We start from the raw sequence: 26,761 nt of genomic DNA on the forward strand, positions 1-26,761 counted from the left end.
GACCAGTGGAACAGAATCCAGAAATAGACATAGACATATATGTTCACTTGATTTTTTTACTAAAATGGTACTGCATATCAGTGCAGAAAATATGAACTTTCCAATAAATGATACTATAATAACTGAATACACACTCGGGAGAAAAATGAAATTGAATCCGACCCTACAAAAATTCCAGGTGGTGTAAAGACCTAAACATTAAAGCCAAACCTAGAAAGCTTTTGGCTTGGCCAGGTGTGGTGGCTCATGCCTGTAATCCCAGCACTTTGGAAGACTGAGGTAGGCGGATCACCTAGTTCCAGGCCAGCCTGACCAACATGGAGAAACCCTGTCTCTACTAAAAATACAAAATTAGCCAGGTATGGTGGTGCATGCCTGTAATCCCACCTACTTGGGAGGCTGAGGCAGGACAATAGCTTGAACCCAGGAGGCGGAGGTTGTGGTAAGCCGAGATCGTGCCATTGCACTCCAGCCTGGGCAACGAGAGCGAAACTCTGAGTCAAAAAAAAAAAAAGCAAGCAAGCTTTTGGCTTTAAGACCGAAGAAAATCTTCATTATCTTGAGGTAGACAAAAATTTCTTAAACAAGACTAACCATAGGAAATGATTTTATTACAATGAAATCCAGAACTTTTATTTGTCAAAAGGCACCACATAGAATGAAAAGCCAAACCACAGCAGGTGAAAATACTTATCACACATACAACTGAAAAAAGATTAATTTACAGAAGATATATACACATATGTACAACTGCTGTAAATCAGAGAAAAACCCAATTAAAAATTGGTCAAATATTTGAACAACATCTTATAAAAGGGGACATTCAACTGCACTCCAGACTGGGCAATAGAGACTCAGACTCAAAGAAAAAAAAAAGGCGGGGGGACATTCAAATGGCCAAGAATCAGTGCTCAACTTTATTAGCAATAAAGGAAATTTAAATTAAATATAACATTAGACACCCACCAGATTGGCAAAAATTTAAGAGTTTTATGATGTCTAGCATGGATGTGGAGCTAAGAAAACTCTTGTAAACTGCTGGCACAAGTACAGTATCTTTAGAGAACAGTTTGGCAATGTTTGGTAAAACTGAAGATATACAAACCCTACCTATTAGCATTTTTATTTTTTTTTGAGATGGAGCCTCGCTCTGTTGCCAGGCTGGAGGGCAGTGGCACGATCTTGGCTCACTGTAACCTCTGCCTCCCGGGTTCAAACGATTCTCCTCAGCCTCCCGAGTAGCTGGGACTACAGGCACACGCCACCACGCCGAGCTAATTTTTGTGTTTTTAGTAGAGACGGGGTTTCACCATGTTGGCCAGGATGGTCTTGATCTCTTGACCTCGTGATCCACCGCCTTGGCCCCCCAAAGTGCTAGGATTACAGGCATGAGCCACCGCGTCCAGCCACTATCAGCAATTTAATCGCTAGGTATGTATTCTAAAGAAATGCAAGCAAATGTGTACCAAAATATGCACACAAAATGATCATAGTCACACTGCCTGTAGTAGCCAAAAATTACAAGACAAATGTCCATCAAGAGTAGAAGGATAAGGCCGGGCACAGTGGCTCACGCCTGTAATCCCAGCACTTTGGGATGCCAAGGCAGGCAGATCACCTGAGGTCAGGAGTTCAAGACCAGCCTGGCCAACGTGGTGAAACCTCATCTTTACTAAAAATACAAAAATTAGCCGGGCCTGGTGGTACACACCTGTAATCCTAGCTACTTGGGAGGCTGAGGTAGAAAAATCACTTGAATTTGAGACGGAGGTTGCAGTGAGCCAAGATCGTGCCATTGCACTCCAGCCTGGGCAACAGAGTGAGAATCCGTCTCAAAAACAAACAAAAAAGAGTAGAAGGTTAAGTAAATTATAATATGTTCATATAATGGGATAGTACACATATAGCAATAAAAAATGAACTGTTGGCTGGGTGCAGTGGCTCATGCCTATAATCCCAGCATTTTGGGAGGCCGAGGCGGACGGATCACCAGAGGTCAGGAGTTCGAGACCAGCCTGGCCAACATGGTGAAACCCTGTCCCTACTAAAAATACACAAGTTAGCCACGCATGGTGGCACGCGCCTGTAATCCCAGCTACTCCGGAGGCTGAGTCAGGAGAATCGCATGAACCCAAGAGGCGGAGACTGCAGTGAGCTGAGATCTTGCCATCGCACTCCAGCCTGGGTGACAGGGCAAGACTCCGTCTCAAAAAAAAAAAAAAAAGAATGAACTGTCACTTTTATTATGTAGTCTTTTGTGAAAAAAAGAAACAAAAGAATGTCTATTCATACAAAGTTAGAAAACAAACAAAAATTGCACTTCTATGGCTTTGGGATTAATTCATAGGTACTAAAGCTCTAATGAAGGGCAACGAAATACCACAGTGATTATCATCACAGGAGCACGGTGTTGTTTGTGACTGTGGAGGAGTACAGTAGAGGCTTCTTCAGTGATAGATGTATTCTATTTATTGATCTGGGTACCCCTTACATGGGTCTTTATAATTACTTGTTAAACTGCACAAGTTGGTATTTTACTTGTTAAGCTGCGCAAGTGGGTCCCATTTCTGTACCGAATTTGAAGAAGAAAAAAGCCGTTGGCATTTAAATAAATGTTATGCATCTCTAAAAAAATTTTCAAAATATACTATATGGGAAAATATTTAATTTTATGTGAAAATGTAGGATATAAAATGGCAAATGCTGCATAATTCAATTATGTTTTATGTGCATATATAAAATAAATTTTCTTCATCAGGGATTTCTGTACTTTTGAAATTATTTAAAACAATCATGTTTTACTTTTGTAATCTGAAAGAAATTGTAGTTTTTAAAAAGACAGCATAGGCCGGGCGCGGTGGCTCACGCTTGTAATCCCAGCACTTTGGGAGGCCGAGGCGGGCGGATCACGAGGTCAGGAGATCGAGACCACGGTGAAACCCCGTCTCTACTAAAAATACAAAAAAAAATTAGCCGGGCGTGGTGGCGGGCGCCTGTAGTCCCAGCTACTCGGAGAGGCTGAGGCAGGAGAATGGCATGAACCCGGGAGGCGGAGTTTGCAGTGAGCCGAGATTGTGCCACTGCACTCCAGCCTGGGTGACAGAGCAAGACTCCGTCTCAAAAAAAAAAAAAAAAAAAAAAAAAAAAGGACAGCATAAAGAAAAATTAAAACCAAGTGCGGTGGCTCACACCTGTAATCCCAGCATTTTGGGATGCTGAGGCAGGCAGATGGATTGAGCCCAGGAGTGCAAGACCAGCCTGGGCAACATGGTGAAACCTCGTCTCTACTAAAAATACAAAAATTAACCGGGCTTGATGACATACGCCTGTAATTCCAGCTACTTGGGAGGCTGAGACACGAGAATTGCTCGAGTCTGGGAAGCGGAAGCTATAGTGAGCCAAGATCGCGCCACTGCATTCCTGCCTGGGCGAGAGAGCCAGATTCTGTCTCAAAAAAAGAAAAGAAAAAAAAAAAAGAAAGAAAGAAAGAAAAAGAAAAAGAAAAATTAAAACCATCTGACAAACCAGTAAGGGAAAATCAGGTATGGGAGGTGGGTTTTGAAGACACCACATTTTCTCAAAATGGAAACTCCAGGGATCAGGTCATCTGACAGGCAAGAATTTTCAAGAGAAGGAAAGCAACTATGTCCTGACAAAGAAAAAGCGATTTCAGGAAACAAGAGGACACGACAAGCTACCTTGCAGGTGCCTTGTGGATGTTCAACAGCCATTCTTTACTCCTGTCCGGAGGCCTCTATCCAAGCAGGGCAGAGCTGAGGAAGGAGAAAGGAGTCAGGAAACATCAGGTTCTTCCGAGAGGGAGTCGGTTTGACTATGTCAGAAGTTATCTTGGCTCAGCCCCTACTGCCCACCACCTACAGAGGAAGGTCAGAGAAGTCTAGGGCGTCCTGCTCAATCCAGGCATCACAGACAACGGCAGGGTCAATGCCGTTCTGGGCAGAATCTGTCCCTGAGCTCACAGGGATCTCCAGTGGCTGAAGTCACAAAGACAAAGACTCCCCATACCTACATTGGCTATATGGACACATAGTCACACAAACTCACTCACTCACACCATAGGGACATAAACGTCACAGGCACCCCAAACCTAAACACAACACACAATCACACACTCATACACACCACGGGAGTAGACACAGACGCAACCACAGAGTCCGTGGGCATCCCTCACTCAAATTCCCAGTGACATACACCTTGAGGTCACAATGACAACAAAGTCACACGCACCCTACATCAACAATATCACCAACGCGCGCGCGCGCGCACACACACACACGGAAGCAGCCACAAACCTCAAAATTAAGGCATACTACATGCAGTTCGGCAAATGGTAGTAAACACACACACACACACCCCCAAGGGGACATACAGTCACAACCGCGGTGCAGGAACCTCACACTCGCAAACACAGTGCCCAACCCGGTCACTAACTCTACTCACACCCGCACAAACATAAACAAAAAGTCCTCCTCCCCGCCCTCACAGTTCCATACACGGTCGCACAGACACACGCCCACCATAGAGACACCCCCAGTCACAACCGTACACACTCCTCACAATCGCTCCTTAGCCTGTTCCCCACGCAGCCCACACAGGTCGGGAGTTCCTGTCGCGCCAGGCTCCGAGCCGCCTCACTTACGCCTGCTTGGATAGGGTCAGCTCCGTTCTACTGGAATCCAAACAAGTCGACCCTAGCTATCTCACAAAGCCCCAAGGCCGCTTGCCCAAAACCGCGGGAAGATCCCGCCCACTCAAGAGACAATCTAGTTATCGCGGGAGAGTGCCCTGGGCCTAGAGTCTTCTGGGAAGTGTAGTCCAGAAAGCGACAGGTTGCCGAAAGCTACAGCCCAGCCATCCCGATTCCCATGGCGCGGACTCTGGCACCAACAAAACTATCTCTTTGAGGTGAGCTGCCCATCGGAGCCTTCCGGGAGTCTCACCTGACAAGGAGTCCCTAGACCAAGCTTTAGTCAGGCTCCTCTGAGCTCTTGTTGTTTGGCCAGGCCTCCTCCATAGCCTGCGAAGCGCACTTGAGCAAGAATCCAGCTAAGCCAGTTTAGCAACAATCCCCCCACCCTTGATACTTAACTTCCTCTTAGTAATTTACCATCCTTTAACTCCTTCACCCAGCCCGTTAGCTATAAATCTCCAGCTGCTGTTGTATTGGAAGTTGACTATTGCAATAGTCTTTAACCAAGTCCTTCTTGCCTGTTTAAGTCCTCTGGTGCAAGTTTTCTTTCACCCAGCCCAGCCTCAGAGGGCGGCTCCCGGGCTTCCGCCCCTCCCCGGGAGACATACTGGACCGCAGGGTCTCCTGGGAAACGTAGTCCAAGCCTCGCCGGGGATAGCTAGGCCCAACGAAAGTGGGCTGCGTTCTCTGGGTCCTGAGGCAGCAGTCTGGCCGCAGTGACCAGACTAACTGTGCCCCGGAGGCTGCTTGGAATTCCACTTAAAGCTGGAAGCACGCAGACGCTCTTGAGGCGGGCAGCTGCGTAGCGTGTGGAGCCGGCAGAGCGCACCCCAATGCGGCACCTGAGCCTCTGGGACCGAACCAGCATGGGGAGTCGGAAGGGGACAAATCCAGGATCCCAGTCATGCACGTGAGACTGGGCAAAGGAAGGATCGAGTGTGTGTGAGACCGCAGTGGGCCTGCTTGTGCTGGTGGGATGAGGGGTGTCTGGGTAGTTGAGTGAAAGAAACCGCGTGCGGGTCAGATTGGTATGTGTGTGAGAGGTGAGGTCAAGAAGTGTGCAGCTTTGGGCGTTGGGGAGGTCATATTGAGTGTGTGGAGGTGGGGGGGCAAGATCGTGTATGGATCTGTGTATGAGTGTGTGTAATCACCTGAATGTGGGTCACTGCGTGGGTAGCTGATACTGTGATTGTGGAGGAATCTGAACCTCCAAGTCTCATTTTCTCTTTAAATTGTGATAACAAGGTTGTATCTTCCTGGAGCAGCAGTTTTAAAGGGGGGAAGCTCCATTACTGATATAATAAAATAGCATTTTTAGGTAAACATTTAACATTCAGACATTTTTTCTGAACTAGAATTCAAAATCAGTTATGAGTACTCAAAGTAGTTTAAAAAAGAAACTCATCATAATAGATGCATATAGGGAAGATAAATATGAAAGGGAAACTTCCTTTTCACTATAATCTTGTTAAATTTTTAAAATCAATGTGAGGACTCATTTGAAAACAAATATAAAATTAAAAAACTGACAGAAAGGGGAGCTAGGAGGAAATCAATAATTTTTTAAGCTAGAAACTTTGGGAGGTGGTAGAGTTTGCCGAAATATGATGGCAGGAAGTGTATGACAACAGGAAATGCTGATGTAAAATATAATCCTGAAGCTTTTAACAATGGCAGGAAAGGCCGGGAATGGTGGTTCATGCCTGTGATCTCAGCACTTTGGAAGGCTGAGGCAGAAGGATCACTTGAGCCCAGGAGTTTGAGACCAGCCTGAACAGCATACTCTCTACAAACAAAACAAAACAAAACAAAATTAAAAAACGAAGTATGAATGCAGTGGCTCACGTCTGTAATCCCAGCACTTTGGGAGACTGAGGTGGGTGGATCACTTGAGCCCTAGAGTTCGAGACCAGCCTGGCCAATATAGCGAAACCCCGTTCTCTACTAAAAATACAAAATTAGCTGAGCGTGGTGGTGTGCACCTGTAATCCCAGCTACTTGGGAGGCTGATGCAGGAAAATGGCTTGAACCCGGCAGGCAGAGGTTGCAGTGAACTGAGATCGCACCACTGCACTCCAGCCTGGGTGACAGAGTGAGACTCCGTCTCAAAAAAACCCCCCAAAAACCCAAAACACAAGGGGACCTCCTCTTTCGGCTTTGGAGCCACCCCCACCCCCACCCCCACCCCCACCCCCACCCCCACCCCCACCCCCACCCCCACCCCCACCCCCACCCCCACCCCCACCCCCACCCACGTCTCTGTATGGGGGAACTTCTTCCTTCTGTCTTCTCCCTTCCTTCTTGCCTATTAAACTCTCCGCTCCTTAAAACAAAACAAAACACAACAAACAAACAAACAAAAAGACTCAAAAAACAAAAACAACAAAATTTGGACTATACAGGGAAGCGATCTATACCTAATGTGGCTCTGTTGCTCTAGTTCTCCAACATCCCATTCCTGTACAGCTCCATCTGAACATCTTTTAATTATGGCTAAGGCTCTTGGTTGAATGAGGCAATCACATTTTTATATGTTTACCCCACCAATGTCTCCTAAAAAACAGAAAAAAGAAAATGCCTGTGGGGAGGGCCGGGAAATAAGCTGTTTGAACCTAGCCCTTTGTGTTTTTATGGAGGCTTCATTATGTAGGCATGATTAATTAAATCAGCAGCGATTGGTGATGAGTTCAACCTTCAGCCCTTTTCCTTTTCCCAGAAGTCATGGGGTAGGGCAGAACTTTCCAACCTTCTAATCACATGTTTGGTTGCCCTATCCTGTGGTTATGTAGGGGCTTTACTAACATCACCTCATTAACTCACTTGTGGTTGAAAGGGGTTGGCTAACGAACAATAAAGACATCTTTCACATTTATTACTCTGGTGCTATTTCAGGAACTGAAGTGTCTTAGTCCCTTAGTACTTCTACAGCAAAATACCTGAGACTAAGTAATTTGTAAATAATAGAAAATTATTTCCCACAGTTCTGGAGGCTGGGAAGTTCAAGATTGAGATGCCAGCAGGATTGGTGTCTGGTAGGTCTGCTCTCTGATTCCAAGATGGGACCTTGCTGCTGCATCCTCCAGAGGGCAGGAATGCTGTGTCCCCACATGTCAGAAGGTACTGAAGGGCTGGACTCATTCCCTCAATCCTTTTTTTTAAAGCACTAATTCCATCTATGTAGGCTCTTCCCTCATAATTTAATCACCTCCTAAGGGCTCCACTTCTTTTTTTTTTTTGAGACAGAGTCTCTCTTTGTCGTCCAGGCTGGAGTGTAATGACATGAACTTGGCTCACTGCAACCTCCACCTCCCCAGTTCAAGTGATTCTCCTGTCTGTCTCCCGAGTAGCTGGGATTACAGGCACATGCCACCAATCCCAGCTAATTTTTGTATTTTTATTAGAGACGGGGTTTCACCATGTTGGCCAGGCTTGTCTTGAACTCCTGACCTCAGGTGATCCGCCCGCCTTGGCCTCCCAAAGTGCTGGGATTACAGGCGTGAAGGGCCCCACTTCTTAATCTAACACATTGGCAATTAAGTTTCACTATATAAATTTTGGGGGACACATTCAGAACATAACCAAGGACAAAAGAACAAGTGTTTTTGTTTTGTTTTTTGTTTTGTTTTTTTCCCAAGACAAAGTCTTACTCTATTGCCCAGGCTGGAGTGCAGTGGCGCAATCTCAGCTTACTGCAACCACTGCCTCCCAGGTTCAAGCAATTCTGCCTCAGCCTCCCGAGTGGCTGGGATTACAGATGTGCACCACCACACCCGGCTAATTTTTGTATTGTTAGTAAAGACAGGGTTTCACCATGTTGGCCAGGCTGGTCTTGAACTCCTAACCTCGTGATCTGCCCGCCTTGGCCTCTCAAAGTGCTGGGATTACAGGTGTGAGCCACTGCACTCGGCTAAGAACAAGTGTTTTAACAGAAAATACTCTGTTTAGGAAACTACAAGGGTTTTAGGACCCATGAGAACCATGGACATGGATAAAGACCAAAATACATATTTCTTATTACATCACAATATCAGAGAGGTATAGACTCAGGATTGGTTGGTTTGCATATGTAAGCTGTGCTCACTGGAAAACTGTGATTATCTTTAGGAATTAGCCCTGAGAGGAGCAGCCTCTCCTTGTTTTTGGTAAGGTCCCCAAATGCCAGAGCATCAAGAATACAGAAAATAAGAAAATATAGTTAGTATAATTGGCCTCTTGATGAACGAGTGCCAAATAGACGAATAGAGAATCTAAGGAAATGCAGTTAGAACACAGAGGCTATGTAAGTATTTACTGTCCACAAATGGTGAACTAATTTTTATTCCAACCAAAAATGTGTGAAAGTTCCTATTTCCTGTTCCTGTCAACCATTGTATTTCTTCATTCAGCAGATATTCATTGAGCTTTTTTTTTTTTTTTGAGAAGGAGTCTCACTCTGTCGCCCAGGCTGGAGTGCAGTGGCACTATCTCGGCTCACTGCAACCTCCGCTTCCCGGGCTCAAGAATTCTTCTGCCTCAGCCTCCCGAGTAGCTGGGACTACAGGTGCCTGCCACCACGCCCGGCTAATTTTTTGTATTTTTAGTAGAGACAGGGTTTCACTGTGTTAGCCAGGATGGTCTTGATCTCCTGACCTCGTGATCTGCCCGCCTCGTCCTCCCAAAGTGCTGGGACTACAGGCGTGAGCCACTGCACCTGGCCTCATTGAGCTCCTTATCTGTGCCAGGTGCTATTCTAGGCACTAGGAAAATATCAGTTAACAGAACAGCCAAGATTTCCTGTCCTCACAGAGTATACCATTCTAGTTGGGGAAGTGGACAATGAATGTGTAAATGAAATATATAATATTCCAGATAAAAATAAGATCGGGGCCAGGTGTGGTGGCTCATGCCTGTAATCCAAGCACTTTGGGAGGCTGAGATGGGCATATCACCTGAGGTCAGGAGTTCGAGACCATCCTGGCCAACATGGTGAAACGCCTTCTCTAATAAAAACACAAAAATTAGCCAAGTGTGGTGGTGCATGCCTGTAATCCCAGCTACTGGGTAGGCTGAGGCAGGAGAATCGCTTGAACCCGGGAAGCAGAGGTTGCAGTGAGCCGAGATCATGCCATTGCACTCCAGCCTGGGCAACAAGAGTGAAACTCCATCTCCCACCATCCCCTTCAAAAAAAAAAAAAAAAAGGAATCTAGGTTCTTTATAAATCTTCGTGCTGTCATATTGCACTGTCATTTTCTGCAAAGCCAAAGGTGGATCCATTTTTTCTGTCAATTTGTTGTACATGTTTTTAAAAATCTTTCAGTGGTGACCTGAAAGATTACAGCATTCCTCTTTGTTTTAGTCTAGGACAAATTATTGACTTTACCATTCCCCCAATACTGCTAGAAGACCTTGGGATACTTTAACTCCATTTACCTCCATCCTCATTTTTGCTTTATTTTTGTTATTTATTTTAATTCTGCATAGATTCAAAACCCCAGAGGGCAATATATTACTTTGTGCAGTCAATATTCATTTATATTCACATATTTACTCTTTCTATTGCTATTCCTTCCCTACTAATTTTTTTTTTTTTTTGGAAACAGGGACTCTGTCACCCATGTTGAGTGCAATGGCATGATCATGGCTCACTGCAGCCTCGACCTCCCAGGCTCAAGTGATCCTCCTGCCTCAGCCTCCTGAGTAGCTGAGACCACAGGTGTGCACCACCATACCCAGCTAATTTTTTATTTTTTGTAGAGGCAAAGTCTTGCTATATTGCTCAGGCTGGTCTTGAACTCCTAGATGCAAATGAACCTCCACCTTGGCCTCCCAAATTGCTAGGATTACTGGTATTAGCCACTGTGCCCGGCCTAAATTTCTTTGTTTCATCTGAGATCTTGTTCTTCTCGAAAAACTCCATTTAGTATTTCTTTTAGTGCTGTTCTGATGGCAATGGATTCTCACGGTCTGTCTGAAATGTCTTTTTATCCTTTCTTTTTTGAAGGAGATTTTTACTGACTATAGAATTCTAGGTTATCTATATTTTTTTCTCAGAGTTTTGGTGAACTTCTTGAATCTATGGTTGCTGTGTTTAATCGGTTTTGGGAAATTCCTTGCCATTATCTCTTCAAATAGGGTTCTTCTCCATGCTCTCTCTACTTTTCTTTCGGGACTGCAATTATACATACCAATGTGTACACCAGTTCTTTGGTGTAATTTTTCATCTTTTCATCTTTTTTAAAAGTCCTTGCCTACTTACTCTAATGTCAGGATCACATTTTGGTCTATTTCTATTGTTTGCTTGTTTGTTTGTTGTTTGGATTTTGGGGGCTTTTTGGGTTTTTTTTGTTTTTTGTTTTGTTTTGTTTTTGAGATAGGGTCTCGCTTTATTGCTCAGGCTGGAGCACAGTGGTGTGTTTTCAGCTCACTGCAGCCTCAACTTCCTGAGCTCAAACGATCCTCCCACCTCAGCTTCCCAAGTAGCTGGGACCACAGGTATGTATCACCACACCCATCTAATTTTTTTTATAGAGGTGAGGTTTTGCCATATTGCCCAGGCTGATCTCAAACTCCTGGGCTCAAGCAATCCACCCAGGCATTCCCAAAGTGCTGGGATTACAGGCATCCGTCACCCTGCCCGGCCTTTTTTTTTTTTTAATTTATTTTTTTTTTGAGATGGAGTTTCGCTCTTGTTGCCAAGGCTAGAGTGCAATGGTGCGATCTCGGCTCACCGCAACCTCCGCCTCTGGGTTCAAGCAATTCTCCTGCCTCAGCCTCCCGAGCAGGTGGGATTACAGGCATGTGCCACCACGCCCGGCTAATTTTGTATTTTTAGCAGAGATGGGGTTTCTCCATATTTGTCAGGCTGGTCTCGAACTCCCAACCTCAGGTGATCCACCCGCCTCGGCCTCCCAAAGTGCTGTTACAGGTGTGAGCCACTGTGCCTGGCCGGCCTGTTTGTTTTTTCAAAGAGTTTTCTGTCATACAGTCCTGTCTCGGCATGCTTAATACTTTTTAAAATTAAATTCTGGACTGGTGTATAAAAATAGTAGAGGCTGCAGATAATATCTTCCTTTAGAGAATTCATCCTTTCCTTTACTGGGCAAATCAAGTAGGGGCTGATGACCTTCATTTAATCAGTGACTGAGTTGAGTCAAGGCTCCATTACTGTTGTTGAGGTTCATTGTGCTTCTGGTTTGCCGCTGCTCCTAGGGCGTAGCCCATCAGGGTTTCAGTAGGAGGATCTGGCGTGTTCACCAAGGCCCCTTCCCCCGCCAGGGCCTGAACTCAAAATCTTTGTCTTCTTAATCCAGCAAGACTACCAAAAACTCTGCTGCTTTTTGGAAGCTTTCCACTTAAGTTCCTGAGCCTCCTGACCCAACCAGTTTCAGAAATGGGTAACTGTCTTGAGACGAAAACCAGCCTTATGTAGAGTTCAAGTCTCTGTCCCTCTTTTCTCACACGGATCTTGGCCCATAAAGTCTCCAATGTTGTGTTTTTAGGCCCAGAAAACTATGTTGTGTTTTTAGGCCCAGAAAACTAAAGTCCCAGCGGTCTGGATCCTTCTGCCCTTTTTCACGAATTGGCAAATAATCCAGGAAAAATGTGGCTGTGCAAGGTCTACAATTACTTACAATCTAGAGTCTTGACTATGCTGTTCCTGGTTGTCTCAAACACTCCCTCATGTCTTTTTTTTTTTTTTTTTTTTTTTTTTCTGAGATGGAGTCTCACTCTGTCGCCAGGGCTGAGTGTGGTGGTGCGATCTTGGCTCACTGCAACCTCCACCTCCTGGGTTCAAGCGATTCTCCTGCCTCAGCTTCCCGAGTAGCTGGGATTACAGGCACCCACCACTACGCCCAGCTAATTGTAGTTTTAGTAGATTCAGGGTTTCACTATGTTGGCCAGGCTGCTCTCGAACTCCTGACCTTGTGATTCACCTGCCTCAGCCTCCCAAAGTGCTGGGATTACAGGCGTGAGCCACCGTGCCCAGCCCCTCATGTCTTTTTCATACAGGAAAAAAAGTAAAAAAGCTTTGTTTTTGTTTTTTTTGTATTATATCTGATTTTTTAGTTTTGTGCAGGAATACTGGTTTGCTGCAAGCCACTCCATTGTATCCCTAAAGTGACTTTTATAGTTTCATTTTGACTATATTATTGACTTTGTTTCATTGGATATGAAGGTGAATACCTTTTTAAATATTTAAAACTTATTATTTCCATGAACTATGTTTCCTTTGTCTGTCTTACTATAATACTAATTTTTTTAATTCTAGAAATATTATTCATTTTTATTGAAATGTATGAGCACTTTATATATGGTGGAAATTAGTGATTTATAAATCTCATTTAGGGACATTTTATAATATTTTTTCCTGGTATCTATCTTTTTATTTCCATGTATACCCTTTGCACATTTTAAGCTTGAGGTTATTTGTTTACTTGTTGAGTTTTGAAGGTTCTCTATATATTCTGGATACAAGTCCTCTGCCTGATATATGATTTACAAATATTTTCTCCCAATCTATCCCATGTCTTTCTCCTTAACAGTGTTATTTGAATAGCAGACGTTTAAATTTTCTATGAAGTCCAGTATATCAAGTTGTTCTTTTATGGATTGTGCTGTTGTTGTCATGTCTAAGAACCCTTCATCTAACTGCAGGTCATGTACACTTTCTTTTATGTGTTCCTGAAAAAGTATTATAGGCTAGGAGTGGTGGTTCATGCCTGTAATCCAAGCACTTTGGGAGGCAGAGGCGGGAGGGGCGCTTCAGGCCAGGAGTTTGAGACCAGCAGGGCAACATAGTGAAACCTTGTCTCTACAAAAAAATAAATAAATAACTTCTCCCCGCCTCCCCGCCCCCACCCCGAGATGGAGTCTTGCTATGTCCTCCAGGCTGGAGTGCAGTGGTGTAATCTCGGCTTACTGCAACTTCCACTTCCTGGGTTCAAGCAATTCCCCCTGCCTTACCACATCCAGCTAATTTTTGTATTTTTTAGTAGAGATGGGATTTTGCCATGTTGGACAGGCTGGTCTTGAACTTCTGACCTTAGGTGATCCGCCTGCCTTGGCCTAAAAATATATATATATATATTTTTTGAGATGGAGTCTCGCTCTGTTGCCCAGGCTGGAGTGCAGTGGTGCCATCTCAGCTCACTGCAACCTCCATTTCCCAGGTTCAAGAGGTTCTCCTGTCTCAGCCTCCTGAGTAGCTAGGATTACAGGCATGTGCCACCATACCCAGCTAATTTTTGTATTTTTAGTAGAGATGGGGTTTCACCATATTGGCCAGGCTGGTCTCGAACTCGTGACCTCAAGTGATCCACCTGCTTTCGCCTCCCACAGTGCTGGGATTACAGGCATGAGCCACTGCACCCAGCCTGTTCCTTCCATTAATCTATCTTTCTGTCCTTCACCAAAAACACACTGTCGTGATTACTTAGGGCATCTCAACCTTGGACCATTATTTGGGGCTGGACAATTCTTTGTTGTGGCAAGCTATCCTGTGCTTGTAGTGTATTTAGCAGCATCCCTGACCTCTGTCCTCTAAATGCAAATTGCACCTCTCCAGTTGTGACTACCAAGAACTTCTCCGTACTGTGCTGTATATCTCCTGGAGAACAAAATCACCTCTGGTTGAAAAACATTATGGTAAAGCTTTGAAAATATCAATAATAGTTATTTTAAATTCCTTTTTAGATAGTTCCAACATCTACATCATATCTTTTTCTTTTCTTTTAATTTTTGAGGTAGGGTCTTGCTTTGTTGCCCAGGCTAGAGTGCAGTGGTGCAATCACAGTTCACTGCAGCCTCAAGCTCCTGGGGAGATCCTACCTGAGTCTACCTCTGTTTGTTTGTTGTTGCTTTTTGCTTTTATGTCTTGAGTATGTCATGATTTTTCTTGCCTTTTCATGCGTCTTGTAATTTGATGTTGCAGAAAACCATACATCTTTAGGACAGTAGTGAGCAGAAATTAGTTAACACAGCAGGCCTGAGACTACTTATCCTTAGAAAGGCCTGATATGAGGTTAGTCTTTGGCTTGCATCTAGAACTTGTATTTCAGATTGGTTCCTACCTTCCTGATAATTGGCTTACTATGCCTAAATTTTTTGTACAAACAGTATGGTTTATGCTAAACACCTGCTTTCCTTCTGGGAATCTGAAATTCTGGTATGTGTTAGGCACAGACTGCCTATGTGACCAGCCCCCAATAAAAACATAGGGCACTGAGTCTGTAATAAACTTCCCTGGCTGGTAACATCTCACATGTATTGTCACAACTCACTGCTGGGGAACAAATAAATCCCATATAAATCTACTGGGAAAGAACTCTTCGCAGTGTGCACTTGGTTTCCCCTGGACTTTGCCCCATGTGCTTTTTTCTTTACTGATTTCCTTTTGTATCACTTCACTGTGAGCCTCCCAGTGAATCATCAGAGCTTGGGGGTGTAGTGGTTGGTCTTGGGGTCCCCTGCCAGTAGTACCAGGAAAATGACGTTGATGGCTGGATGGGCATACCTTTCCTTCTGTAAGGCCTTTACTATGGGGTTTTCAGTTAATCCAGTTAGGAGTTTAAGAACTGATCAAGACAGAAAATTCGTACAATTTGATTGCATTTATATACATTTCATAGCAAGATTAAAACTTTTTTTTCTTTTTTTGAGATGGAGTTTCGCTCTTGTCACTGAGACTGGAGTGCAGTGGCATGATCTCGGTTCACTGCAACCTTCGCCTCCTGGGTTCAAGCGATTCTCCTGCCTCAGCCTCCAGAATAGCTGGGATTACAGGCATGCACACCACGCCTAGCTAATTTTTGTATTATTAGTAGAGACAGGGTTTTACCATGTTAGCCAAGCTGGTCTCGAACTCCTGACCTCAGGTGATCCACCCTCCTCAGCCTCCCAAAGTGCTGGGATTACAGGCATGAGCCACCGCATCCAGCTGAGAGATTAAAACTATTAAAGAGCCAAGATATTAATACCCTAAAGGTCAGCTGGAGCTGGAGCTGGGTATCAGAAATGATCACACAGGCTGGGTGCAGTGGCTCATGCCTGTAATCCCAGTACTTTGTGAGGCCTAATTGGGAGGATCACTTGAGCCCAGGAGTTCGAGACCATCCTGGCCAACATGGTGAGACCCTGTCTCTATAAAAATTAGCTGAGTGTGATGGCACACACCTGTAGTCCCAGCTATTCTGGAGGCTGAGGTGGGAGGATCACGTGAGCCAGGGAGGCAGAGGTTGCAGTGAGCCTAGATCGTGCCACTGTACTCCAGCCTAGGTGACAAAGCCAGACCCTGTCTCAAAAAAACAAAAAAAAAAAAAAAAGAAAAAGGAAAAGAAATGATCACATAGAATGGGCATTTGTTCTTGAGATACCAACACTTGTGTGGAGTTATACTGAACTTACACATTTTATGCACATCAAGTATTTTCTGTTTCACAATAAAAAAAAGAAAAAACTATTTTAATTACCTGATGAGTTTGAAAGTACTGAAAAAAATTACTCCTCTGTCAGAAAGTTTAGATGTAGATTTAAATGATGTACATCTAAAAGAGAAGCAAATGAAAACTGGCAAGTGTGTACTTCAGCAAAAAGAATGGCATGAATGGAATTTACAAAACAATACTAATGTTACTATAAACATTAATTGAAACCAAACACTTTAAGGGCGATTGGAGGATGGGAATAAGGTATTAGGAAGAGTTCTCATGGATTCCCAGGCAGGGTACCCCTATAGGGCTGGGCATGTAGCTGTGTCCCATGGACCGTTTCCCCTTCGTTCTATCCCAGGCTGGTACTTGTGGGATAAGAGGTGCCCACCCAGCCGGGCCAAGGCTCGGGCAGAGATGGGACAGACTCGCCACTCGCTTGGCACAGTCTTTTAGGACTTTCCCGCCACGCCACGTGGGTCAGAGGCCCACGCAGCGAGCTCCTGCTGAAAACCATCGCACCATCCCCCCGGGGCATTTCTACAGTGTTCCAGGCTCTGGACTACATTTCCCAGGGGCCGTCGGAGCCAAGGTTACTTCCAGCCTAAGATGGCCTGGGCTTACTGTCCTGTTCCCAGGGCTGGGAGCCATTTGCAGAGGTAGGGCAGCCTGCAGGCCTCCGCTGAAGCTTCCTAAACGCGGCCTGGAATTCTGGAAGCTCTCGGCAGCAGCTGTGAGCGGTGTGTGGGCGATGGTTTTTGCCCAGCGAGGGGATGGGGCTCAAATCCAGGGTCCGTTAATGGTGACCGCGGTGTCAGGGGCAGTTAAAGACGGCCCAGGCTCCGCACTACATTTCCCAGAGTGCACCGTTCCCCAGGCAACTTCCTGTCAGCGCTCTGTCCCTTTAGGGATAATAGGGAGATCGCGGAACCTTCCCCCATCAAGGGACCGCAGGGCCGGGTGAGTGACTGAGACACACGCCGAATGACTCCGGAGGGCCCGAGTCCGGGGCTGAGGGGAGTGAGGTGCTAACGTCTTTGGAGTTGGTGGCTTTGCCGGCGAGGGAGAGTGGGGGCGAACGATCGCGACGGGAGCAGTGGATGCGAGAGTGAAATTGATGCAGGAGCGGGGGCCGCGACGTGAGCTTCTCGTGTGTGTGTGTGTGTGTGTGTGTGCGTGTGTACGCACGCGTGTACGCGCACATGACGTTGACGGGCGCTGTGTGTGACCCTAACGGACTATTTAAATGTGACTGTATGTACGTGATTATAACTGCGTCGCCTTGTGCGTGACCACGTTCGTAAAGGTAGTGATAGCAGCCGCTATGGGGCCAAAAACAAAGAATTGAGCCTTGCGTTGAGTGACAAGCATAGTCCTACGTGAATGTGTGGGGAGCAGTTTTTGTGCTGGCCTGTAGCTGGATTGGAGTGGGGGCAACCTAGAAGGAGGGGAGAAGAATGGGACACAGTGTAGACAACATAGTTCAAGAGTTTCTCTGTAAATTAGGGTACAGAAGTGGAGCAGCAGGTGGGGGTAGAGGGCTGGGGAACAACCACCCATAAACATGTTGTTGGAAATGAGCCATGAGGGGGGAAAAGTCCAGGCAAGGGTAAGTAAACAAGGCTCATCTGTGTGGGTGTAGTTAAAAATGCAAGAATTAAAAAAAATAGAAAAGGGTAATTGCGCTGCAGAGAGTAAACCATGAGCTGAAGATTTCAGATATAGGGGGAAAATAGCCTATGTTTGGTAGAGGTCAACAAAAGTGAGATGTGGTGAGTTATATATAATCTCATGGCAGGAAATTCAAAACTAGAGTTTGTGGAGGAGGGAGGAAGAAAGGTCTGAAGGTAGTGAACAACATGGAGGCCGGCCATCTGTTCCATTTTCAGACCCACTGGTAAGAGGCTGTAGCTGGGGAAATGTTGAGAGGGCTGCAGAGTCCTCCAGATAGAGCCTGGTTTCTGTTAGACTCAGAATGTTTGGGCGTGTTCAAGGAAGTGGCTGAAGATAAAAGAGGAGTTGGTTGTTAATGAATTATGAATTCCATTATGAAGGCATACAGGAAAAGTGTTGAAAGTTGGGAAGAATGAGAAAAGGGGACAAATGAGACTTGATAGAGTACAATGTCTGAAAAGACAATTGACTAGAAATTCTGGGACTTCTTATAGTAGATACATGTAAATACAAGGTTGGATTGACACTTATTCTGGTTGGATTCCAGCCAGTTTTGGAGAGATAGCATTGGGATAGTGAAAGATGATTTCTTGAGTGTGAGAAACAAACTTACCCGTCCCAAAGAATGGACTCAGAGACCCGGAGAACAGCGAAAGTGAGACTTTTAATGATGGTCTTGCAAGATTGGTGTCCAATAGGTACACCCAACACAGTTTCAGCAAGCAATTTATCCCCTACTGCACAGGTTCCTCCCCTGGTTCCTCATAGGCTGAGTACTATGGGGTCACAATCTTCCCAGATGTTGCCTATTGATTGTTGGGTAGGGGCTTCAGGTGTTTTGTTTTGTTTTTTGTTTTTTGTGAGACGGAGTCTCGTTCTGTCACCAGGCTGGAGTGCAGTGGTGCAATCGCGGCTCGCTGCAACCTCTGCCTCCCAGGTTCAAGCGATTCTCCTGCCTCAGCCTCCCGAGTAGCTGGGACTACAGGTGCGTGCCACCACGCCCAGCTAAGTTTTGTATTTTTAGTAGAGATGGGTTTTCACCATGTTGGCCAGAATGGTCTCGATCTCTTGACTTCGTGATCAGCCCGCCTCGGCCTTCCAAAGTGCTGGGATTACAGGCGTGAGCCACCGCGCCCAGCCCGGTGTGTTTTGTTTTTTTTTAGGCTTATCTTGCTACATTTGGTTGCAGCCCACAATGCGTTGCAATCCTAGTTAGCTCAGGAGCTCTTCAAGTATTTGACTTATGACCTAAGTAGCTGGGCAGGCTGATAATAGCAGACAAAATGAGCTATTTTGCAGGCTAGCAAACTTTCATCTTAGACTAAACTTCTTTGGTTTGGGTGAAGGCAACTAAGTAGGGGAAGGGAGAAAGCGGGAGGCTGACAAGCAGGCATTATCTATCCAAGCAGGGGCCTAGTATATCCTGTTTCTTCTGTAGTTTGCTTACCTAAGGCGATTCAAGGCACTTTGTCTTGTAAATGGACCACTGTATACATTATTTCCTTCACTGAATATCTCTCAGAAAGAAGGAAGCTTAAGATAGAAGCCATAAAGGTGGTCAAAGTAGGCAGAATGATGGCTCTGCAACCAGTGTTTACTTCCTAATCCCTGGAAACCAGGACGATGTTACCTTATATGGCAAAAAGGACTTTGCAAAGGGGATTAAGTTAAGAACCTTGAAATGGGGGCGATTATCTTGTTGGACCAATATAATGGCATGGGTCCTTAAAGTCAGTGAACCTTTCCTGGCTGAGTTTAAAGTCAGAGGGAGATGTGACCACAGAAGAATGGTCAGAGAGATGCCACATTGCTGGCTAGATAGAGGAAGCGAGCCTTGAGTCAAGGAATGTTGGTGGCCTCTAGAAGCTGGAAAACATAAGAAAACGAATTCTCCCCTGGAGCTTCCAGAAAGGAACACAGCCCTACCAACACCTTGATTTTAGCCTGGTAAGACCCAACTCAGACTTCTACTGAACTATATGATAATAGATTTGTATTATTTTAAGCCACTACCTCATGGCAGTAGAAAACTAATACAGTGGTGTAGTGTCTTGGCCTCAGTGTTGTGGAGGAGTCTTGATCCCTGTGACGTAAGGGGACCTCAACCTCTATTGATTATGTTGAAGACTTCCAGTAAAGTACATAGGTCCCCACTTCACTCATAATATAATTTACAGTTTTGCTATATTGTGTTATTTTTAAACTTTGGAACTTAGTGAGCTTTTATTTGTGATCTAACATCTAGTCAGTCTATACTTACTTTTTGCCTTGCACTTGATTTGTCTTGGATTGAGAGAGGTGTATTAATGAAATTTTATTATTATTATTATTTTTGAGACGGAGTCTCCCTTTGTCGCCCAGGCTGGAGTGCAGTGGTGCGATCTCAGCTCACCGCAACCTCTGGGTTCAAGCAATTCTCCCTCCTCAGCCTCCTGAGTAGCTGGGAGTCACAGGCGTGCACCACCGTGCCCGGCTAATTTTTTTTTGTATTTTTAGTAGACACGTGGTTTCACCATATTGGCCAGGCTGGTCTCGAACTCCTGACCTTGTGATCTGCCCACCTTGGCCTCCCAAAGTGCTGGGATTACAGGCGTGAGCCATCGCACCCAGCAGAAATTTTATTTCTTACGTAACCTGTAACTTTTGCTTTATGAAAGTTGTTGTTGCTTTGTTAGTTGATATACAGATATTAATGATTGTTATGTGTTTATTATGAATTGCAGGCTTTAGCATGCTCAAGATCATGGCCTCTGCTTATTTTTTTGTTTGTATTTGCCTTGTAATATGCTGTATTTCTTCCTAATTAGTCTTTTTATTGAAGTTTATCATATATACAGACAAGACATTATTCTCATGAATAATCAGGAAGAGAGCATTCTTGCACTTGTCATTTTGTGTTTACATGTATGCATTTCTATTGGGTTATTCCAAGGAGAGGAATTGGTAAGAGTATGTGAATCTCCTCAAGCAGATACTGTCAGTTTTCCAAAATGGCTGAACCAGTTAAAAGTTCCCATCAACAGTTTATGCAAGTTCCAATTGATCCATCTTCTTGTTAACACATGGCATGTCAGACTGTAAAATGTTTGCCAATATGGTGGATATGTAGTGGTATTGCATTGTGGTTTTCCTAACTGATGACTAAGGAAGTTGAATGCCTTTGTTTTAATGTGCATTGTCCATTTGGATATCTTCCTTTGGGAAGTGCCAATTCAAGTTCTTAGCCTAGCTGTTGGGGAACTTGTCTTTCATTGTTAATCCTTAAGAGTTCTTTGTATAATCTGAATGTGAGTCCCTTGTCAGCTTTGTGTATTGTATATATCGTCTCCTAGCCTAAGGTTTTTTACTCACTCTCTTCTTTTTATTTATTTATTTTTTTTTTTTTGAGATGGAGTTTCGCTCTTGTTGCCCAGGGTGGAGTGCAATGGTGCGATCTCGGCTCACGGCCACCTCCACCTCCTGGGTTCAAGTGATTATCCTGCCTCAGCCTCCTGAGTAGCTGGGATTACAGGCATGCGCCACCACATCTGGCTAATTTTGTATTTTTAGTAAGAGACAGGGTTTCTCCATGTTGGTCAGGCTGGTCTCGAACTCCTGACCTCAGGTGATCCGCCCGTCTCAGCCTTCCAAAGTGCTGGGATTACAGGCGTGAGCCACCGTGACCAGCCCACTCACTCTTTTCTGATGAACAGAAATTGCTTTTTAAAATGTAGTCTGATCATTATCATTTTTCTCTTATGGTTTGTACTCTCTGTATCTTATTCAAATCTTTGCTTATCTCCAAGGTATGAAGATATTCTGTATTTTCATCTATATTTATCTGTCACATGTAGGTATATAAAACTGGAATTGCTTTTTGTGTGTCGTGAGGGGAAATCATGATTTGTTTTCCTCATATAAATTCAGTTGACCTGGCACCATGTATTCAAGACCATCCTTTCTTCCATGCTATTTATTTGCTCTGAAATCTACGGTATCTAATATTATAGCCACCTGAGCATGATTTTGATTATGATTTGCATAGTATATCTTTTGCTATCCTTTTACTTTTAAGCTTCCTATACCACTATATTGGGGGGAAACTGACACCTTGAAAATTATCAGCCTTTCATCCCATGAATGTGATAAATTATTTCATTTGTTTAGGTCTTCTTTAAGTATTTGTAGTAATTAATATAAAGACATTGTACAGGCCGGGTGTGGTGGCTCATGCCTGTAATCCCAGCACTTTGGGAGGCTGAGGCAGGTGGATCACCTGATGTCAGGAGTTCGAGACCAGCCTGACCAATATGGTGAAACCCCGTCTCTACTAAAAATACAAAAATTAGCATGGTGGCTGGTGCCTGTAGTCCTATAGGACTACAGTGCCTACAGTGCCTGAGACAGGAGAATTACTTGAACCCAGGAGGCGGAAGTTGCAGTCAGCCGAGATTGTGCCACTGCACTCCAGCCTGGGTGACAGAGTGAGACTCCGTCTCAAAAACAAACAAAAGACATTATACATTACATATATTTTTAGGTTTATTTATAGGAATTTGAATTTTTGCTAAGTGCTGTCATTTTAAATTTAAATTTCCTACTTTTTGCTTGTATGTTGAAATTTAGTTGACATTTTGCCCTTTTTGACTTACATTTGTATTCACTGTTTTTTTTTTTTTTTTTTTTTAAATACAAGGTCTCATTCTTTTGCTTAGTCTGGCCTCAAACTCCTGGCCTCAAGCAATCCTCCTGCCCTGGCTATACTCTTAAACATTTCTAAATTTCTTCCCCTTGATTTTCAGCTTGAAACGACACCCTCAGTTATCACAAATGAGGCAATCAGTAAGCTAGTCTATTTTCTATTCTCTAACTTTCATTTCTATATTAGTTATCTATTGCTATAAAATACATATATATATTTTTTGAGACGGAGTCTTGCTCAGTCGCCCAGGCTGGAGTGCAGTGGCATGATCTCGGTTCACTGCAAGCCTTGCCTCCCAGGTTCACGCCATTCTCCTGCCTCAGCCTCCTGAGTAGCTGGAACTACAGGCACCCACCACCAAGCCCGGCTAATTTTTTCTGTATTTTTAGTAGAGACGGGGTTTCACCATGTTAGCCAGGATGGTCTCAGTCTCCCGACCTCGTGATCCACCCGCCTCAGCCTCCCAAAATGCTGGGATTACAGGCACGAGCCACCGCGCCTGGCACTGTAAAACATAGTACCCTAAAATAGCAATAAATATTTATTATCTTAACACCATTTTTTGTGGATCAGGAGTTCAGGAGTGGCTTAGCTGGGAAGTTCTGGCTCGGGGTCTCTTGAGGTTGCAGTCACACTCTTGGCCAGGGCTGCTATCATTTGAAGGCGTAACTGGGACTAGAGGATCACATTCCAACATGGCTCTCACGTGGCTATTGGCAATAGACCTCAGTTTCTCACCATGTAGACCTCTCCATGGGGCTTCTTAGGTGTCCCTATGACATGTCAACTGGCATTCTCCAGAGCAAAAGGACTGGCATTCTCCAGAGCAAGAGTCCATAAGGTCGAAACCACAGGGTCTTCTATGATCTATCTCATCCTCTGTCATTTCCACAGTATCTTAATGGTATACAAGTTAATCCTATTCAGTACAGGAGCCAGCTACACAGTGTTGTGAATACCACATACTGGGTACCTTTGGGGCCATCCAGGATGCTGGCTACCATAATTCTGCTCTTACTATTTTATTTAGATTTGCATTTAAATATGTTCACCATCACTACTATTCTTTGATGAAACTTTCACTATTGTTCTTTTGTGGCTGGAGTATGTCTTCTAGTAGTTTCTTCTGAAAGAGCTCATGTCAACAGTATTTCCTAAGTTGCATCATAAAACTCCTTATATCCTTTATACTCTAATGACAGCTTGGCTGGATATAAAAATGTTTTGACTCCTTCATTTGTTTTTTTCACAAGTATGTTGGAAGATTTACCCCACTGTTTAGGGCACTGAATTTAGCACTGGAGAAGTCTGATGACAACTGAATTTCCTTTTTCTTATAGGTGACTTGATATTTTTATCTTGATTCCCAATGAGTTTTAGTCTAATAATTTTATTAGGTAATGTTTTGGTACTATTTTGGGTCATTTTCACCTATAATATGGTTTCACTTTTCATCATGTGTATTTACACTTTATTTCAGGAAATTCATCTTGAGTATTAAAACTGTAGATTTACAGCTAAAACCATAGTTTTACATATATCTTCTTAATTTGGATTTCATCTTTAGGTGCTCTGCCTTTTGCATATTGGATCTCTTCATTTTCATTTCTTCAAATGATTTTCACCCCTTTCTTTGTTACATTTTGTTCTGTTAATTTCTGTATTATTTATTCCATACTATACTTTCTGTGGCATTTGTCAGATCTTATGCACCTTGTAGTTGATTTATTTATTTATTAGAGATGTGGTCTCACTGTGTTGCCCAGGCTGGCCTCAACCTTGAACTCCTGGACTCAAACAATCCTCCAGACTCAGTCTCCCAAGTAGCTGGGACTACAGGCACATGCCGCTGCACTTAGCTAGTTTATTCTTCATTTCTGATGTGATTGAGCCTATTTTCTCTTTCAGTCTTGAATTCTACTAACTCCCGTCTATGGTCTGTCTATTACTTTCTCCTCTTTCCTGAGATCATACATTTTTGCTTCTGGTCTGGTTTTAGAGCTGCAATTGCATCATACTTTTTTTTAATTCAGACTGAAATGTTGGGTGATAATTTTCATCTTCTCTGGTTTTTTTAGTGAGTGTTTTTGTACATGGGGGATTTTGACACACTTTTAAAACTTTGTTTTTTGTTTGTTTTTTTGAGATGGAGTCTCGCGCTGTTGCCAGGCTGGAGTGCAGTGGCGCGATCTTGGCTCCCTGCAACCTCTGCCTCCCTGGTTCAAGTGATTCTCCTGCCTCTGCCTCCCAAGTAGCTGGGACTACAGGCACATGCCACCACACATGACTAATTTTTTGTATATTTAGTAGAGACAGGGTTTCATCATGTTAGCCAGGATGGTCTCTATCTCCTGACCTCGTGATCTGCCTGCCTTGGCCTCCGAAAGTGCTGGGATTACAGGCGTGAGCCACCGCGCCCAGCCTAAAACTTTTATCTAACTACCTTAGGCATGTTATATCTAATTTATATTTTGGAGAGGATGTAATAGATTTTCCTGGAATAGCTGTCACTGGTATTTTCCTGTGAAAAAGGTGAATGGGGCAAGGGTAGTTTTTAAGGTTTTTTTGCTCAAGAGTTTCTTCCTCTGTTACCCCAGTAGAAGATAATTTTTTAAAAATTTGGCTCCCTTTGAATAGCCAGGCCTTCTTTGCCATTCAGAAGCTCAACTGGTTCAGGAGGACTCCTATTATCAGCTCTGAGTTCACCCAGTGTCTTCTGCTATAATTAAGGAATACAGCCAAGTCCCCAGTTCATTTTATGAGGCCAGTATTTCCCAGATACTGAAACCAGACAAAGTATATCTCATAAGAATATGGGTGTAAAAATCCTCAACAAAGTACTAGCAAACCAAATCCAGTAACATCTAAAATGAATTATATAACATGACTGAGATTTATCCCAGGAATGCAAGGTTGGCTCACCATCAAAAGTCAGTTAATGTGATGCATCATATCAACAGAATAAAAAACAAAAATCACACAATCATCTCAATACGTAGAGATAAGGCATTTGACCAGAGCCAGTACCCTTTATGATTTTTTTAAAACACACACATTCTACAAACTAGGAATAAAGAGGAATTTCCTCAACCTGATATCTAGGGAAAACCCAGAGCCAACATCACACTTAATGGTAAAAAGCTAGATGTCTTCCCTCTAAGAACAGGGACCAGACAAGGATCCCCACTTCTGTTTAACATTGTACTAGCAACTGGGCTAGGGCAATTGGGGAAGTAAAAGAAATAAAGGATACTGGAGAAAAGATTGGAACAAGTAAGAGCATCTCTATTTGCAGATGACATGATCTTCTACATAGAAAATAAAACTTATACTCTGAAAACTACAAAATAGATACTCAAACAAAAACTTTTACATGAATGTTCATTGCAGCATTTTAAAAATAATTGTCAGCTGGGCATGGTAGCTCAGGCCTGTAATCCCAGCACTTTGGGAGGCTGAGGCGGGCGGATCACCTGAGGTGATAGGTATGTATGTGTGTATATATATTTTCCCTTCTCCCCTTTCCATTGCAATTTGCTTATTGTATCATTTGCTTATTATATCTGCACTGCCATTTACATGGGATAAAGGTTGTTTACCCTTAAAGGTATTGTGTGTGTGTCTTTTCTTCTCCCTTCACACATTTCCCACACAGAACAGCCCCTCAAGAGTCAGCTGAAGTACCATTTCCTACAGGAAATTTTCTGTTAAGAACTAGTTTTGGTTTGGGCTCCTTAGAACTAGTTGGCTCCTTTCATAACCATGATTACCTTTATTTCCTACAGTATTGTAACTGCTGTTTACTTTTCTGACTGTGAATTCCTTGATAGTAGGTCCTGCAATGTATTTATCTGATTCCCTTGTGCTAAGTGCAAAGCTAGATTCAGAGAGGCATATGTATATATAATTTTTTTTTTTTTTGAAACCGAGTCTCCCTGTGCCGCCAGGCTGGAGTGCAATGGTGCAATCTCGGCTCACTGCAGCCTCTGACTCCCAGGTTCAAGCGATTGTCCTGCCTCAGCCTCTTGAATAGCTGGGATTTACAGGCTTGCGCCACCATGCCCGGCTAATTTTTGTATTTTTAGTAGAGACGGGGTTTCACTGTGTCGGCCAAGATGGTCTCCATCTCCTGACCTTGTGATCCACCCGCCTCGCCTCCCAAAGTGCTGGGATTACAGGTGAGAGCCACCACGCCCGGCCAATATATTTTTTTAATAAAAGTACTTGCTTCACAAAACTGACTATTCGCCCAATCCAGCCTTCCTTCCATCTTTGGGTTCCCTTCATGA

General features: G+C 43.9%; 2 protein-coding genes across 23 annotated transcripts in view; one reads left to right on the top strand and one right to left on the bottom strand.

Annotated features, from left to right (window-relative positions):
- ZNF345 (zinc finger protein 345) overlaps positions 1-26,761 on the bottom strand; it is a 56,289-nt gene that overhangs the window by 27,050 nt on the left and 2,478 nt on the right. For 2 of the 12 annotated variants that reach the window (XM_055250921.2, XM_063621302.1), the window contains exons 1-2: positions 5,129-5,370; positions 3,699-3,773 (exon numbers count right to left, since the gene is read on the bottom strand). The gene's annotated coding sequence lies outside the window, so the exon portion shown is untranslated. The other 10 variants (XM_063621296.1, XM_063621298.1, XM_063621299.1 and 7 more) reach the window with 9 other exon arrangements.
- ZNF790 (zinc finger protein 790) overlaps positions 4,782-26,761 on the top strand; it is a 30,826-nt gene continuing 8,846 nt past the window's right edge. The window contains exons 1-3 of one of the 11 annotated variants that reach the window (XM_063621279.1): positions 5,345-5,621; positions 7,693-7,828; positions 10,292-10,404. The gene's annotated coding sequence lies outside the window, so the exon portion shown is untranslated. The other 10 variants (XM_055250903.2, XM_063621277.1, XM_055250904.2 and 7 more) reach the window with 10 other exon arrangements.

The sequence above is a fragment of the Symphalangus syndactylus genome, chromosome 17 (assembly GCF_028878055.3).
Source record: "Symphalangus syndactylus isolate Jambi chromosome 17, NHGRI_mSymSyn1-v2.1_pri, whole genome shotgun sequence".
Lineage (NCBI taxonomy): Eukaryota > Metazoa > Chordata > Mammalia > Primates > Hylobatidae > Symphalangus > Symphalangus syndactylus.